Raw genomic sequence first — 13,535 nt, forward strand, 5'->3', positions numbered from 1 at the left:
GAAAAAGTCAATATCCTGAGTCAAAAGAACTCCAACAAATTTAAAGCAATTGAAACCATATAGGATGATTATGCTCTCTGAATATAATGGAATCAAACTAGAAAACAATATAACAGGAAAATCTTCAAACCCTTGGAAATTAAATATCTCACTTCTGAGTAATGGATATCTCAGAAAAAATCTTTTAAAGAGAGCTAAACCAAAATGAAAATTCAAGATACCAAATTTTGTGAAATGCAGATAATGCAGTGCTAAGAGGAAGTTTTATACATGAAATACTTCACCTTAGAAAAGGAGGCAATTGGGCTGGGGATGTGGCTCAAGCGGTAGCACGCTCACCTGGCATGCATGCGGCCCGGGGTTCGATCCTCAGCACCACATACAAACAAAGATGTTGTGTCCGCCGAGAACTAAAAAATAAATATTAAAAATTCTCTCTCTCTCTCTCTCTCTCTCTCTCTCTCTCTCTCTTCTCTCACTCTCTCTTTAAAAAAGGAGGCAATTATCATATCAATAATTTAAATTCCTGCCTAAAGAAACAGGAAAAAAATAAATTAGAAAAATGGAGCCAAAACAAACAGAAGAAAGAATATAAGGAAGATCAGAGCCGATACCAACAGCATTGAAAGCAGAAACCTGGTAGAAGCAAGTTTGATCTTTATTAAAATGACCAGTAAGTATGATAAACACCTAGCAAGACTAACATATGTAAAAAGAGAGAAGACACAAATTAGCAATATAAAAATTTAAATAGGCAATATTCCTACAAATTCTTCAATAACTAAAAGTATTAAAAAATATTACAAACGGCATTTCATGCACAAATTTAACAATTTAGATGAAATAGACCAAATCTCCTAAAGAGCACAAAATAACAAATTTACCCAACATATATTAGGTGATCATTTCACCCAACAACTCCAAGAGATGTTGAATCCCTAGCTTAAACTCTTAAGAAAAGAAATCTCCAAGTTCAGTTGATTTCACTGGAGAATTCTACCAAATATTTAAAGAAAAATTAATGCTAATCCCATTCCATATAATCTCTCTGAGTAAACAGTCGAAGAGAAAACACTTTTCAATTTATGAGACCAGGAGGAGGCTAAAGCCAAAACTACACAGAAAGCACAAAAAGAAAAGAACTGATCAATCTCTCTCATGAATTTACACACAAATATCTTTAACAAAAAACTAGCAAACTGAATAAAAACCCACATGACCCCTCCACCATGAACAAGTGACAGTTCATTAGTAAAAAGTAATCAATGTCATTTGTGAAATAAAAACAAAAGACCCGAACATGGTGGCGGGCGCAGAGAGATCAAGTCTCTGACCTCTTCAGCTGTGCAGGCATAGGGAGTCATAAACAACCTAAATCTGTTTGCTCAGGATCACTAGGCAATGCTGAGCTGACGTGGATCTGGGGCGAACAGTCTGGGCCTCTCAGAACACACACTGAGCCCTGATCGGCTGAATTCAAGCTCCCGTTCGCCGGCTTCACACAGACAAACAGCTGTGACTCAGCACTAATCCATCCAGCTGAAACAATTGGTCAGCCCTTCTCATCCTACGGAGGTAAATGCCTACTGAGCCTTCATAGGTAGTGGCCACAGGTTTGAAACGGGGCTTGGGAGAGACAGTAAGGACCCACCCATTGCATTGGTCGACCAGCAAAGGGAAACGAACTGTCGCCATTTGCAAGAGATACCACCATGGCAGAGAACTGACATCATCAGACTGCAGTGGAGGAGATAACTTCATTGAAACCTGCGGCTACAGTGACTTCTTCCCTTCCCTTCTAATACCTTTCCTCCCAAGCATCTAATAAATTTATAGGAGTAAACACTAACTCATCAGTAAAACAGAACAAGAAGTAACATGAGCAGCTTCAAAAAGCAAGGAAGAAAAGGAGTACAAACAATGCAGGACAGCCTAAATATTCAGGAGGACCTAGAGTCATCAGAAAAATGGTCATATAAAGAACTCAAGGAACACCTTAGACAGATGGAATGGAACCTTAAAGAGGATACAAGACAGCAAATTCAAGCAGCGAAAGAACACATTGAGAATGAATTACATAAACAGATAAAAGAAGAAGTTAAGCATCTTTATCAGGAGATAGAGATTATAAAAAATAATCAAACAATAATTCTAGAAATGAAGGAAACGATAAACCAAATTAAAAACTCAATTGAGAGTATCACTAACAGAGTGGAGCAAGTAGAAGCCAGAACATCAGATAATGAAGACAAAAATATATCATCTTGAAAAGAGTCTAGCCAACTCAGAAAGGATGGTAAAAAATCACGAGAAAAACATCCAAGAGTTAGGGATAACATCAAACTTACGAGTCATCGGGATAGAAGAAGGTACAGAGATTCAAACCAAGGGAATGAGTAACCTGCTGAATGAAATAATTACAGAAAACTTTCCAGAAATAAAAAAGGAAACAGATATACAAATTGAAGATGCATACAGGACACCGAGCACACAAAATCACAGTAGACCAATGCCAAGACACATTGTTATGAAGATATCCAATATACAGAACAAAGAGAAAATATTAAAAGCTACAAGAGAAAGGAGACAGATTACATTCAGGGGTAAACCAATAAGGTTAACAACGGATTTTTCATCATAGACACTGAAAGCAAGAAGGGCATGGAACAATGTATTTCAAACACTGAAAGACAATGGATGCCAAACAAGAATTCTGTATCCAGCAAAATTAAGCTTCAGGTATGACAACGAAATAAAAATCTTTCATGATAAACAAAAGTTAAAAGAATTTGCAGCCAGAAAACCAGAACTGCAAAGCATTTTGAGCAAAACACTACACGAGGAAGAAATGAAAAACAATAACCAAAACCATCAGTAGGAAGTGCCTCAGTAAAGACAGAGGGCAAGGGGAAAGATAATCATAGAGAAACAAACTAAATTTTTTTAAAAAAGGATAAATAATCAAACATGGATGGAAGTACAAACCATATATCAATAGTAACTCTGAATGTTAATGGCTTAAACTCTCCAATAAAGCGACATAGGCTGGTATCATGGATTAAAAAAAAAATCCAACAATATGCTGCCTCCAGGAGACACATCTGATTGGAAAAGACATACTCAGGCTGAAGGTGAAAGGATGGGAAAAAATATACCATGCACACGGTCCTCGTAAGCAAGCAGGGGTGGCCATACTCATATCGAATAAAATCGACTTCAAGACTAAGTTAATCAAAAGGGATAAAGAAGGACATTATATACTGTTAAAAGGAACCATTCACCAACAAGACATAACAATTATCAATATTTATGCACCAAATAATGGTGCTGCGACATTCATAAAACAAATTCTCCTCAAGTTCAAGAATCAAATAGACCACAACACAATAATTATGGGTGACTTCAACACACCTCTCTCACCATTGGACAGATCCTCCAAACAAAAGTTGAATAAAGAAACTATAGAACTCAATATCACAATCAATAACCTAGACTTAACTGACATATATAGAATATATCAACCATCATCAAATGGATATACTTTTTTCTCAGCAGCACATGGATCCTTCTCAAAAATAGACCATATATGATGCCATAGGGCAACCCTCAGTAAATATAAAGGGGTGGAGATAATACCTTGCATTTTATCTGATCATAATGGAATGAAACTGGAAATCAATGATAAAAGAAGGAAGGAAAAATCCTACATCACATGGAAAATGAACAATATGTTACTGAATGATCAATGGGTTTCAGAAGACATAAAGGAGGAAATCAAAAAATTCTTAGAGATAAATGAAAATACAGACACAACATATCGGAATCTATGGGACACAATGAAAGCAGTTTTAAGAGGAAAATTTATTGCCTGGTGGTCATTCCTCAAAAAAAGAAAAAACCAACAAATAAATGAGATCACACTTCATCTCAAAGCCCTAGAAAATGAAGAGCATAACAACAGCAAATGTAGCAGAAGGCAAGAAATAATTAAAATCAGAGCAGAAATCAATGAAATTGAAACAAAAGAAACTATTGAAAAAATTAACAAAACTAAAAGTTGGTTCTTTGAAAAAATAAATAAGATCGACAGACCTTTAGCCATGCTAACAAAGAGAAGAAGAGAGAGAACTCAAATTACTAGCATACGGGATGAAAAAGGCCATATCACAACAGATGCTACAGAAATACGGAAGAAAATTAGAAATTATTTTGAAAACCTATATTCCAATAAAATAGAAGATAGTGAAGACATCGATAAATTTCTTAAGTCATATGATTTGCCCAGACTGAGTCAGGAGGATACACACAATGTGAAAAGACCAATATCAATGGATGAAATTGAAGAAGCCATCAAAAGACTACCAACCAAGAAAAGCCCAGGACCGGATGGGTATACAGCGGAGTTTTACAAAACCTTTAAAGAAGAATTAATACCAATACTTTTCAAGTTATTTCAGGAAATAGAAAAAGAGGGAGCTTTTCCAAATTCATTCTATGAGGCCAACATCACCCTGATGCCTAAACCAGACAAAGACACCTCAAAGAAAGAAAACTACAGACCAATATCTCTAATGAACCTACATGCAAAAATCCTCAATAAAATTCTGGCGAATCGAATACAAAAACACATCAAAAAAATTGTGCACCATGATCAAGTAGGATTCATCCCTGGGATGCAAGGATGGTTCAATATATGGAAATCAATAAATGCTATTCACCACATCAATAGACTTAAAGATAAGAACCATATGATCATCTCGATAGATGCAAAGAAAGCATTCAACAAAGTACAGCATCCCTTTATGTTCAAAACATTAGAAAAACTAGGGATAACAGGAACTTACCTTGACATTGTAAAAGCTATCTATGCTAAGCCTCAGGCTAGCATCATTCTGAATGGACAAAAGTTAACGGCCTTCCCTCTAAAATCTGGAACAAGACAGGGATGCCCTCTATCACCACTTCTATTCAATATAGTTCTCAAAACACTGGCCAGAGCAATTAGACAGACGAAAGAAATTAAAGGCATAAAAATAGGAAAAGAAGAACTTAAATTATCAGTATTTGCAGATGACATGATTCTATACCGAGCAGACCCAAAAGGGTCTACAAAGAAACTACTAGAACTAATAAATGAATTCAGCAAAGTGGCAGGATATAAAATCAACACGCATAAATCAAAGGCATTTCTGTATATCAGCGACAAAACTTCTGAAACGGAAATGAGGAAAACACTCCATTCACAATATCCTCAAAAAAAAAATAAAATACTTGGGAATCAGCCTAACAAAAGAGGTGAAAGATTTATACAATGAAAACTACAGAACCCTAAAGAGAGAAGTAGAAGAAGATCTTAGAAGATGGAAAAATATACCCTGTTCATTGATAGGCAGAACTAACATCATCAAAATGGCGATATTACCAAAAGTTCTCTATAGGTTTAATGCAATGCCAATCAAAATCCCAACGACATTTCTTGTAGAAACAGATAAAGCAATCATGAAATTCATATGGAAAAATGAAAGACCCAGAATAGCAAAAGCAATTCTAAACAGGAAGTGTGAATCAGGCGGTATAGCGATACCAGATTTCAAACTATATTACAGAGCAATAGTGACAAAAACAGCATGGTACTGGTACCAAAACAGGCGGGTGGACCAATGGTATAGAATAGAGGACACAGAGACTAATCCACAAAGTTACAACTATCTTATATTTGATAAAGGGGCTAAAAGCATGCAATGGAGGAAGGATAGCATCTTCAACATACGGTGCTGGGAAAACTGGAAATCCATATGCAACAAAATGAAACTGAATCCCTTTCTCTCGCCATGCACAAAAGTTAAGTCAAAATGGATCAAGGAGCTTGATATCAAATCAGATACTCTGCGTCTGATAGAAGAAAAAGTTGGCTCCGATCTACATATTGTGGGGTCGGGCTCCAAATTCCTTAATAGGACACCCATAGCACAAGAGTTAATAACAAGAATCAACAAATGGGACTTACTTAAACTAAAAAGTTTTTTCTCAGCAAGAGAAACAATAAGAGAGGTAAATAGGGAGCCTACATCCTGGGAACAAATTTTTACTCCTCAGACTTCAGATAGAGCCCTAATATCCAGAGTATACAAAGAACTCAAAAAATTAGACAATAAGATAACAAATAACCCAATCAACAAATGGGCCAAGGACCTGAACAGACACTTCTCAGAGGAGGATATACAATCAATCAACAAGTACATGAAAAAATGCTCACCATCTCTAGCAGTCAGAGAAATGCAAATCAAAACCACCCTAAGATACCATCTCACTCCAGTAAGATTGGCAGCCACTATGAAGTCAAACCACAACAAATGCTGGCGAGGATGTGGAGAAAAGGGTACACTTGTACATTGCTGGTGGGACTGCAAATTGGTGCGGCCAATTTGGAAAGCAGTTTGGAGATTCCTGGGAAAGATGGGAATGGAACCACCATTTGACCCTGCTATTGCTCTTCTTGGACTATTCCCTAAAGACCTTAAAAGAGCATGCTACAGGGATACTGCCACATCGATGTTCATAGCAGCACAATTCACAATAACTAGACTGTGGAACCAACCCAGATGCCCTTCAATAGATGAATGGATGAAAAAAAAATGTGGCATCTATACACAATGGAGTACTATGAAGCAATAAAAAATGACAAAATCATAGAATTTGCAGGGAAATGGACGGCACTATAGCAGATTATGCTTAGTGAAGCTAGCCAATCCCTAAAAAACAAATACTAAATGTCTTCTTTGATATAATGAGAGCAACTATGAACAGAGCAGGGAGGACGAGGAGGAAGAAAAGTTTAACTTTAAACAGAGACATGAGATGGGAGGGAAAGGGAGAGAAAAGGGAAATTGCATGGAAATGAAGGGAGACCCTCATTGCTATACAAAATTACATATAAGAGGTTGTGAGGGGAATGGGAAAATAAACAAGGAGAGAAATGAATTACAGTAGATGGGGTAGAGAGAGAAGATGGGAGGGGAGGGGAGGGGGGATAGTGGGGGATAGGAAAGGTAGCAGAATACAACAATTACTAATAGGGCATTATGTAAAATTGTGGATGTGTAACTGACGTGATTCTGCAATCTGCATTTGGGGTAAAATTGGGGGTTCATAACCCACTTCAATCTAATGTATGAAATATGATATGTCAAGAGCTTTGTAATGTTGTGAACAACCAATAAAAAAAAAAAAAGATCCACCAGTTATATCACTGGGGTCCCAGAAAATAAGGAGGAGTTACTAATGATCATTCAGAGATAATGGCTCAAACATTTCCCAAATTGGTGTAAGATACAGATAACTGATTCAAAAAGCTGAGGGAAACTCAAAACAAGATAAACACAAAGAATTCTATGCCAATATACATCATAATTGAAACAGAGAGAGTTAAAGAGAAAGCAAAAAGTCTTGGAAGATGCTGTAGTGACTGACACGCTCCATTACCTATAAAAGAAAAAGATTAAAGTGAATTTTCCTCTTCTTTCTTTCTTTCTTTCTTTCTTTCTTTCTTTCTTTCTTTCTTTCTTTCTTTCTTTCTTTCTTAACTTGAGACCATGGACACCACAAGGAAGTGACACTACTTTATTTAAATATCCAGATTAGTGAAAATGTGGTTGGGGAGGAAGGAGAAACAAAGGCTTTTAGAGGAAAGCAAACTAAGATAATTTTTTGCTAGAACTACCCTTAAGAATGGCCAAAAGGGGGCTGGGGATGTAGCTCAATGTGTAGAGTACTTGTCTTGCATGCACAAAGCCCTGGGTTCAATCCCCAATACCACATATACCAGAAAAAAAAAGTTATGGAGTATTCTTTAAACAAAGGAAATACTAACAAGAGGCTGCTTTCTTGAGAAAGAATTAAAAGGGAGAGTACACAAAAACAGAGTTAAAAATAAATTAACAGACTAATTCTTTTGCTTAGTGAGTTTTAAAATTATTTGAATTTGAAACTAAAATATTATCTGATATGGTACCTAAAACATACATGAAATATTTAACATTTATATTTAAAAGTGAGATGAGTAAAATGATCAAAAGTAATCTAAGTTTTATAAATACTTAATATGGTGAGATGTTAATGCTGATATTGATACACTGTGATATGCATCATATGGGCATTGTAATATTTAGAGAAAGAATTAAAAAAATATAAAAAGATATACTTAAAAGCACCCTAGAAAAACTCAGTAGAATTCTAAAATATATCTAGGCAACCCACAAGAGGATAAGAAATGGGAAAAATAGAAATGAAAATAGGCAATAAATAAACAAATAAACAAACCTTACTCTACATCTCACAACTTCAAAAAACAAACAAGCAAACAAACAAAAGAACGATTAGGCTGGGAGCAGAGCAGTGGCACATTGTTGTATTCTCAGAGGATGACAAATTCAAGGCCATCCTCAGCAAATCAGTGAGCTCCTGAGCAACTTAGATAGACCCTGTCTTAAAATAAGAAATGAAAAGGGCTGGGGATATATCTCAGTTGTAAAGTGCTCCTAGATTAAATCCTCATTAACCCCCCTCAATTAATCCAAAATGGACCATAGACTTAAGTGTACAATATAAAACTATAAAGCATTTATCAACTAATATAGAAGAAAGTTTTTGGGACCTAGGGCAAGGAAAAGGTCCTTGGACTAGAAACATGAACCACAAAAAACAAAACAAAACAAAACAAAACAAAACAAAACTAAGAAATTGGTCTTTATCAAAATTAAAAATTTAATTTTGCAAAAGAACATGTTAAGATGTTTGAAAGATAAGCTAACATGTGGGATAAAAATGATTGCAAGCCACATTTCAAGAATATATAAGGAACTCTCAAAATTCAACATTAAAAAATCCAATTAGAGGGCTGGGGATGTGGCTCAAGCGGTAGCGCGCTCGCCTGGTATGCGTGCGGCCCGGGTTCGATCCTCAGCACCACATACCAACAAAGATGTTGTGTCTGCCGAGAACTAAAAAATAAATATTAAAAAAAAAAGAAACAACACATAAAAAATCCAATTAGAAAATGAGCAAAAGTGTAAAAAACACTTTATCAAACATGAGACTTAAATTAAAAAAAACAGAATCCAAGATATTTAACATCATTAGTTAGGAAGCAAAAAATTCAAATTAAAACTAAAGTGAGATATTATGATACACCTAATAGAAGATTAAAAATTAAAAATATAAAAATAAAAAAATGGTGAGAATGCAGAGAAGCTAATTCTTTAAAAAATATTTATTTTTTAGTTGTAGTTGGACACAATACCTTTATTTATTTATTTGTGCTGAGGATCAAACTCAGGCCTTGCATGTGCTAGGTGAGCACTCTGCTGATGAGCCACACCACAGCCCCCAGAGAAGCCAATTTGTAATATATTGCTGTTAGGAATGAAAAATGGTACAGACACTCTGGAAAATAGTCTATCTGAATTTACAAAACTAAACATACTCTTATCATATGACCTAGCAGTTATACTTTTGGACATTTATTCCAGAGAAATTAAAACATTAAATTAAATTAAAACATATTTAAGGATGTGCAGAACAGTTGATGTAGAGCAAACAGAAAATGACTCAGATGTCTTTAAATGGGTATATAGTTGAACAAAATCTATAAAAGTAGATTGTAATCTCAGAGGATCACAAATTCAAGGCCATCCTCAGCAACTCAGTGAGACCCTGAGCAACTTAGATAGACCCTGACTTAGAATAAAAAATAAAAAGGGATGGGAATATATCTCAGTTGTAAAGTTTCCCTAGATTAAATCCAATACAATAAAAGTAATGAACTATTTATGTATGCAACTAACTGGATGAACCTAAGGATATTGTGCTTACTGAAAATGATTAATTTCAAAATACTGCATAATGTTTTGTTCCATTCATACAACACTTTTAAAATGACAAAACTACATAGATGCAGAACATCAAATCTCTATTTTGATTGCTGATTTGTACATGGAAAACAGTAATATACCAATTTAATTTCCTGGTTTGGAGTTTGTAATGTAAGAAGGAGTTTGCAATGTAAGAAAACATCAGAAGAAGAAGAATGAAAGATTGTAGTCCTCTTCTATTTTTCCAATCTCCTATGAATCTATTTTTCTATTTAATAATTTTAAAAAGTTTTAAACTTGTTTCGTATATGCTAACTCAATTGAAAATTTTAAAATTCAATTTTCTTTGTTTGTGAATATTCTGTTGCTGTTATGTAAGCCCAGAAAGCATGACATTTTTAAATGTAATTACTGCTTGGAAAATTTGATACTTCTTAAGGGTGCTAACATTTCAGAGCAACCCAGTTGACCTGGGCTTGTCTCTGGGGGAAGAAAAACATGTGCTAGAGCTTGTCATGGTATTGGATGCCAAAATAGAAGAGCTCAAAATTGTGACATCTTCATGGGTTTTAAGAGACTTACATAGGCAACCTTTTGCTGAGAGCCATAGCCAAGTAGGAATGACGCAGGGCATTTTGGGTTGAAAGGAACCCTGCTCAGGGATTAGGGTGCCTCTGGGTTTAGGGTGGATCCTGCTGGGAATAGGGCGGCTCCAGGAATAGGTGACTCTGCTCAGGGATTAGGGTGGCTCCGGGTTTAGGGTGGATCTTGCTGGGAATAGGGCAGCTCCAGGTTTAGGGCGGATCCTGCTGGGATTAGGGCATATCCTGCTGCCTCAGGCACCTGCTCCTTTGGAGTTTCCCTTGAGTTCTCCAGGAGTTCTGAGAGAATTGGTGCGCAGAGCCGAGTGGAGGCAGGGTGTTCACAGGAAGTGTGAGTGCAGTATCGGTGAGAGTTCAGGAATAAAGAGTTGCTGTTTGAATCTACAAGGCTTTGTGGTGGCTCGGTTATTTTGTGCCCAGCCAGACTGTGGCAACCTTTTGAGAAATTTTGCCGCTTCTGAAAGTCATTTATTCCAAAATGAAATTAATTTAACATTTACTCTTGCCATATATAATTTTTTTACAAGCATGTGATTTCTTTTAATGGCCAATAAGAAATTCTCAAAAATATACATTGTGTGTGTGTGATTATTTGTTTTTATTTCTACATTTAAAGTATAATAATCCTAAAATTGTATTTCCAACCAGAAACACATAATGGGACTTCACACATAATAGGAAGTCTGGATCATAAACTAGATATGGGTAAAATAGGAAAGATGATTAAAAATTGTTAGTAGAACCAGAATTATGTAAAGTCTGGAGAGATGAGGCTTTTGCTGGAAAATTAATGGTAAGAAATATCATAGAACATTCTCTTTACTACTTTTTAGGTGGATGCCATCTAAAAATAGTAGATAAACTTAGAGGTATATTTAAAATAGTTTTTTTTTTTTTAAAGAGAGAGTGAGAGGGGGACAGAGAGAGAGAGAGAGAGAGAGAGAGAGAGAGAGAGAGAATTTTTAATATTTATTTATTTTTTCTTAGTTTTCGGCGGACACAACATCTTTGTTTGTATGTGGTGCTGAGGATCGAACCCGGGCCGCACGCATGCGAGGCGAGCGCGCTACCGCTTGAGCCACATCCCCAGCCCTAAAATAGTTTTAATATTGTGTTAATCACCAAAGGTCTAGTCCTTTGTATCTTTCAGTAGATAAAACCTGAGAATAACTGCATAAACCATCATTGTTTTTGTTAGTGACATTAGAAACAATTGTTTGAACAACCAGGAAAAGTTACATGACTAAAGGAAAAAAAAATATTGGCTAGGAGTAAAAAGCATAATTCAAAAGGCAACATTGCTTAATGATTAACTTAAAGCCTTTTTAGAAAAAAACCTGCAGTAGATTACAGCAAAATCTGTGGGGAATTTAAAAAAAAAAGTGGCAAGCTAAAAAATTTCTACTTGCTGAATAATGCTCAAATAGTTCTAACGTGCAAGAAGGTTATCCTATGATCGCCCAAGAGATGAATGTTAATCTTATTTTAAATTGGAAATCATGGACATAAGTATATTAGTGATTCAGTTAGATATTGATATTTTTTTATTAATTTTATTTGATAATTTATAGAAAAAGAACTAAGTGAAAATAATTTCAATAAGGTATAAGATTTGTCTTAATGCATACATAGGAGCAAATCTATGATGTAAACATTGTGTCCTGAATGTATCAGCAGACCTGGAGTCACCATCAATACTGTGACCCCCTAAAAGAATGTGTCTCTTTTCCTTTGTGTATTAATTGGCTGCAAAAAAATGTTGTTTTTTATTTTAAATTTGATTAAAAATATTTAATGCTTAGTGTTTTAGTAAGTGTTTTCACTGCTGTGACCAAGAGATTTGACAAAAACAATTTTAGAGGAGGAAAAGTTTATTTGGGGACTCACAGTTTTAGAGGTGTCAGTCCATTGAAGGCTAACTCCATTTGTTGGGGATCTAAGTGAGGCAATAGAATATCATGGTGGAAGAGTGTGGTGGAGGAAGGCAGCTCAGCACACCGCACCAAAAAGCACAGAACTCTGCTCAACAAGGAAAAAAAAGAAATCCCAAAGGCATGCACTCATAGACCCACCTTCTCCAACAACACCCTACCTGTCTACAGTTACCTCCAAGTTAATCCCAACCGGGGGATTAATGCACTGATCAGGCTAAACCTCTTATAACCCAATTATTTCATCTTAAACTTATTTGCATTGTCTCACACATGAGCTTTTAGGGGACACCTATTATCTAAAACATGACACTTATCTTTTTAAATTAATATTTAAAGGAATGAGAAATGAGCTTGGAAATTTGTTGTTTGACATATATGGATACTGGTTTAGACAGAGAAAAATGTATTATATTAATAAAATTAATATTAAATAATAAAATTAATAAAATTAATATTGATTAATTTTCAATTATTGAAATTACTCTTTTGGGGGATAAGGGTACTAGGGATTAAATTCAGGGGTCCTCTACCATTGCACTACATTCCCAGGTCTTTTCTATTTTGTACTCCAAGACAGGGTCTCATCAAGGTGCCTAGGCCCATCTGGAACTTGTGATCCTCCTGCCTCAGCTTCTTGGTTAGCTGGAATCATAGGTGTGCACCACCATGCCTGGTTTGAAATTATTATTATTTTTTAAATGGAGAAGTAAAAATGTAGGACAATGGCTAAACCATGGGCTAATAGAATTATTGCTTTGCCTGATGATAAACAGTGGTTCTTAAAGTTGGTTTACTTAACAAAGACATTTGAAGGAAAACCTCTTTGTATGAAAGTGTAAATATAAAAACTTTCAATGGGTGTCCTAAGATTGCAGCAGAATTAAAAGTGTGAGTTGAGAAGCGTTGTTCACTTTATTGACAAGGAACTTTCTAAAAGTGATAAAAGCCATTATAATCTATTAATTATTTTTCTTCCTTCAAAAGGCCTGTCAACTATTTTTTTCTGTAACACAATGAAAGAGACTGCCTTAAAATAGTTTATATGACACAAGTCCTTTGATCTTTCAGTTAAAAGATGTCTAACAAAATTTCTCCCAGCAGTCATCTAAAACACTTGTACCATCTCTTTG

The 13,535-nt window shown here is 35.4% G+C and overlaps 1 protein-coding gene across 2 annotated transcripts in view; it reads left to right on the forward strand.

The window, feature by feature from the left end:
* LOC308649229 (endogenous retrovirus group K member 21 Env polyprotein-like) overlaps positions 1-13,535 on the forward strand; it is a 78,557-nt gene that overhangs the window by 48,539 nt on the left and 16,483 nt on the right. Inside the window, exon 3 of one of the 2 annotated variants that reach the window (XR_014022042.1) lies at positions 496-1,290. The exons of the other annotated variant lie outside the window; for it this stretch is intronic. The gene's annotated coding sequence lies outside the window, so the exon portion shown is untranslated. Of the gene's footprint in view, positions 1-495; positions 1,291-13,535 lie in introns of those variants that run through there. 2 annotated transcript variants of the gene reach the window in all.

Source organism: Spermophilus citellus, assembly GCF_964194105.1.
Source record: "Spermophilus citellus genome assembly, chromosome: 5".
In the NCBI taxonomy this organism is placed as follows: domain Eukaryota; kingdom Metazoa; phylum Chordata; class Mammalia; order Rodentia; family Sciuridae; genus Spermophilus; species Spermophilus citellus.